Source organism: Vigna umbellata, chromosome 2 (genome assembly GCF_029865625.1).
Source record: "Vigna umbellata cultivar VRB3 chromosome 2, Vumbellata_1.0, whole genome shotgun sequence".
NCBI lineage: Eukaryota > Viridiplantae > Streptophyta > Magnoliopsida > Fabales > Fabaceae > Vigna > Vigna umbellata.
Window position 1 is genome coordinate 24409879 of NC_142166.1, and position 5046 is coordinate 24414924.

The 5046-nt window shown below is 29.8% G+C and overlaps 1 pseudogene; it reads right to left on the reverse strand.

Moving 5' to 3' along the window:
• Nucleotides 1-3082: 3082 nt before the first annotated feature.
• Nucleotides 3083-4431, reverse strand: LOC148203665 (zinc finger CCCH domain-containing protein 17-like; annotated as a pseudogene).
• Between the last annotated feature and the right edge of the window lie 615 nt (nt 4432-5046).

Genomic DNA, 5046 nt, shown 5'->3' on the forward strand with positions numbered 1-5046 from the left:
GATCATCTAACTACTAAAGATTTATTTTTGGTTCATGCTATAAAAACCCGGATACCAACCAACTGAGTTGCTGTTATGAGTGAACACATGATTGAAATTGCAAGTCGTTGTGGACATATTCTGCCATACGGTGTTTTTATCAGTAATGTATTGAAGCATCGTCAAGTTGATCTTACTAGTGAAAAAAATTGGTGCACCAAATCAAATGAAATAGGAAAAGTGGCATTAACCTTTAATGGTCTAAAGAAAAAAAAAGATGGTTGGGTGTTCAAGGATGTTGACGAAACTCCTTCTACCTTCACTCCACACACTGAGTTTGAAAGATTTGTTGTGGATCAATATCAAAGGCTTTCAACAAGAATTTCATAAGTTGAAAAATCTCTGATCATGATTCACAAGAAATTAGATGAAGACAATGCTCTCAGAACTCCCTCAGCATGTGAATCTGATGCTAAAGACGACACAACAAAAGATGAGTCTATGGAGACATCTGACTCAGATTAGGAAGAAGAGTCCATTTTAGTTTATTTTTCTAAAATTAATGAAATATTTTAATATATTTTAGTATATTTTTCTATGTTTGAACTCTATTTGAAATTTTAATATATACTTTTCGTGGTTATATTTTCATATTTTTCCTATGTTTAATGTTATTATGGATATTTTTTTAAATCCTTGAAGTTTTTTTACGTCGAACTCTAAAAAACGTCGACGTTTTAAAAGATAAAAAATAAGAAAAAAGGAATGTTACGTCGAATATTGTAAAAGTTGACGTCAAAGATCAAGTCCATTTCTTTAAATACAATTACGGATCCTTGATCTAGTCAAAATTTAGGCGTAACTTGTCACTTTTTTCACATTTTTTTTGGGTTTTCTCATATCTCTTTCAAGGTCACAAAAGTTTGGGTGATGCATGAAGGAGCTATAGAAATCCAAAGAAATAAGTTAACAAATTTGGATTTCGTTTCAAGTAGTACAATTTGAATGACTTTTTCTTTTGGTTTTCCATTCATTCCTCCACTAAATAAAGACATTTCTTTATTAACGTTCAAGGAATGGTGGAAATCCAGAGGAAAATGTTAACACTCATGAAATTTAAAAACATTCAATATTTCTCTACGTCGAACAGGACGAGAGTTCGACGTCAACTGCGTAAGTAGACTCTTATTTTTAATTGTCTTGAAGATGTTTACACCCTAAGAAATCAGATAACTCTGAAATCTAACGGTAGAAAACAACTCCAGTAAAATTTAAAAAAGAATCATACATTGCCAAATGATGAAGCTGAACAACTTTTTTATAAATTTATTTTAGTTCTCAAAATTGTTTCAGCATTAAATATATTGTGAACCATATTTCTTTTTCCTCAGTAATTCCTTTTCAGTAAGATAACTTGACCATTTATGTACTATAAAAAGCAATTTGTTGACTTCAATTTCAAAGCCCACCTTCATATTAATTGAGGCCTGAATGCGACACTTTGAAATTCAAGTGAGCAAATTGCAATTTAAAGAACAAACATGTTTCGAGATCTACGGAAAGGAAAATGATAAGGACATAAAAAACATGAATCCTAATATGTTCAATACGGAAACAGGAGACAAGGGGTTACGTGAAATGAAAGCTACATTTATAGATGAACCGATAACGTCAACGAGCTAAGAGATAGACGTACATTAATTCTTATATAATTCTTTTAGATCTTAAAATTGTTTCAGAATTAAACATATTGTGAACCATATTTCTTTTTTCTAAGCAATTCCCTTTCAGTAAGATATCTTAACCATTTCTGTACTTGAATTTGAAAGGGCACCTTCATATGAAATGACGACGAATGCGCCACTTTCAAATATTAGCAAATTGCAATTTGAGGTACAAAAATGCTTCGAAATCTAAGGAAAAGAAAATACAAAGGAAATAAAAAACATGAATCCTAATATGTTCAACAGGGAAACAGGAGGCCACGGATTACGCGAAATTCAAGCTATACTTATAGATGAAATGATGACGCGAAATTCAAGTTACATCGTATAATTATGCTTAGCAATTGCCATAGTCCATCATCTGTAGGAACGTCGAAGCCCAGCCGTAATTGACGTTCAAACATCATTCAGTGAAAAGTAATAAACCTCTTTTGATTCAGATAAGAACTAATTGACGTCCAGCCCCCCAAAAATCGACGTCAAAAACATCGTTGGAAACAACACACCATTAATGTCCCAACTACTCCAATTTCCTTCACGTCAAAACTCCACAGACTCGGACATGCTATTGAATGATTAAAAAGTAAAAAGAAAAAACGAATAAAAATTAGATGAACCGCTGACAAAAATTAGACATGATAAATCGAGTACATCGTGTAATTATGCTTAGTAACTAACACATTGTATAAACGTCGAAGCCCAGCCGAATTCGACGTTCAAACATCATTCACTGAAAAAGTAAAAAATCTCTTTGGATTCTAATATGAACTCCTTGCTGACTAAACGAAGACATTTCTATGATATAGGACGTCATTGATCAAAACTATTTGACATCAATCTCCAGTCTTTTGCATCGAATACACTCAAAATTCGACGTCAACTGTATAAATTTAATTTGTATTACAGTTGTTTCCACCATAAGAAATTAAATAGCTCTGAAATCTAATGGTAGAAGACAACTCCAAGACAATTTAAAAAACGATTCATACATAGTTAAATGATAAAGTTGAACAACATTTTTATATAATTATTTTAGATCTGAAAATTGTTTCAGCATTAAACATATTGTGAGTCATATTTCTTTTTCCTAAGCACTTCCCTTTCAGTAAGATAACTTAATGATTTATGTACTATAAAAAGCATTTTGTTGACTTGAATTTGAAAGGCCACCTTCATATGAACTGAGACCTGAATGTGACACTTTGAATTCAAGTGCGCAAATTGCAATTTAAAGAACATAAATTGTAATGTATCCATGTCTCATACCTAAGAAAATAAGGTAACAAGATTTGGGTATTGAATGATACTTGAATTGATCACTATGTAATTCAAGGAAATTTGACATGATGTAAGGAAAGAGGTAATATTTCGACATCAACTCATGATAGACATACTTTTATGCTTTGGTCAATGGATCCTGAGTACAACATATTATGTCCAGAAGAATGGGAAACCACTGATTCAGTATGACCGATCAGTGAGTCAACCAATTCAAAAGGAGACGTAGCTTCAGAGTTTTCTCTCTAGGCAGTAATGACACCATCTTGAATTTTTTAATAATTACATAATACATAAATTAATGGACACTAGAAACAAATGTTTAAAAAACGAGTATTCTTAACCTAATTAAAGGAAAAAAATGGTAGTGTAAGAAATTACAATGAAATAATAGGGTAAGGAAAAAGGTATAAGATGTTTAGCTAATTCAAAAACTCTTAATGTAATGAAGTATAAAACTCATTCAACTAACTAACTCCATTGTAAAAATGAAAATTTAACAGAGATAACATTTAACTTCTATATTTATTATTACCTCTGCCCCAGCAAAAAGGATGTTGTTTCCAATAGTCATGTGAAAGATCTATCCTTTGGGTCCATCAAAAGTGAACTTTATATTGGTCTCGGTATTCAAAGCCTTTATCATGAACACATCCATGTAATCAACTTCCTTGCTTATACTAGTCTATAAGTAGAACATCATTACACATTAAAATAAAACAAGGACAAAAAAGTGTTTACCTTGATAACATTTTTCAAACCGACAAAAATCCATAGTGCCTCACTTATCAAAGAGTTAACCTCAGTGCCAAAACGTATGACTTTAATGCATTGACCTGTATGGCAATCCCATATCTGAACGGTCCCATCATTGCTACCAGAATAAAGTTTGTTGGTTCTAGCTAGAACTGTAATTCCAGTTATAACCTAATGTCAAAAAATGTAATCATATCAATTTTGATTGAATTATTATTCTAAATATATATATACATTATTAAACATATATTTTGTAATACTAATTATTGATTTTAGAGTGAATACCTTTTTGTGTTGCTGAAGTTCAATTAACGTGTAAAATCCATCACCATGACACCATGAATGCAAATTGAAACACTTTTCACCATAAACACACATGTTGTTGGTCCAATATTTGCATATATTTGGAGATATTTTCTTGGACACCTTTACGACATTTGTTTGATCTTCTTTCTCTCCACCCTTTTGAATCAAAGTTTTGTTGGGTTTATTCTTGGAGACAATCTTATAGGATGAATGACGTTTTTTCCCACAAATTTTGCTTTTGACATTGATACCGAGATACGAAGTATGTGGGGGAAGGTGTTTCTACATGTCTAAATTTGCACGGATTTCTATTACATCTCCCAGCTTGCCAGTAAATATAAGTTTTTCCACTAATATCTTTATTCATCCTAATAGACTTTGCATCCATGATACTCTACAAAAATAAATATTACAATTTTAATCTCGATAGATTTATTAAACAATAATTATTCAACACAAAACTAAATTAACATAACAATGGTCGGTTATATATATATATATATATATATATATATATATATATCATAATAATAAAGAATAAAAAAACATTTTTTTAACATCTTCAAATATTATTATATAATTTTAAAATTTGTTGATGCAGACATACACAAATATCCAAATTTGTTGCATATAATAAAATATTATTTCGAGTGCATATAATTTTAAATTGCATATAATAAGATATTATTAAAAGTGCATAAAACAAGATATTATTTAAAGTGCATACAATAAAAGAATTTAAAGTGCATATGATAAAATTATTATATAAATAAGGAAATATTTATTTAATATAATAAGGTGTTTATATATATATATATAAACTGAATCTAACCTTATATAATTTTAAAAAATACTTCCAGCTGAATTTTAAACTATTTCACTCATTTAAAGAAATAAAATATTTTAAAATTTTAAGAGAAGTATTATCTTAGTAAAATTTTATAGCACAAGTACTTTACAAAACATCAATATTTCAAGTTATCACCTTTTTTTCATATTCTTA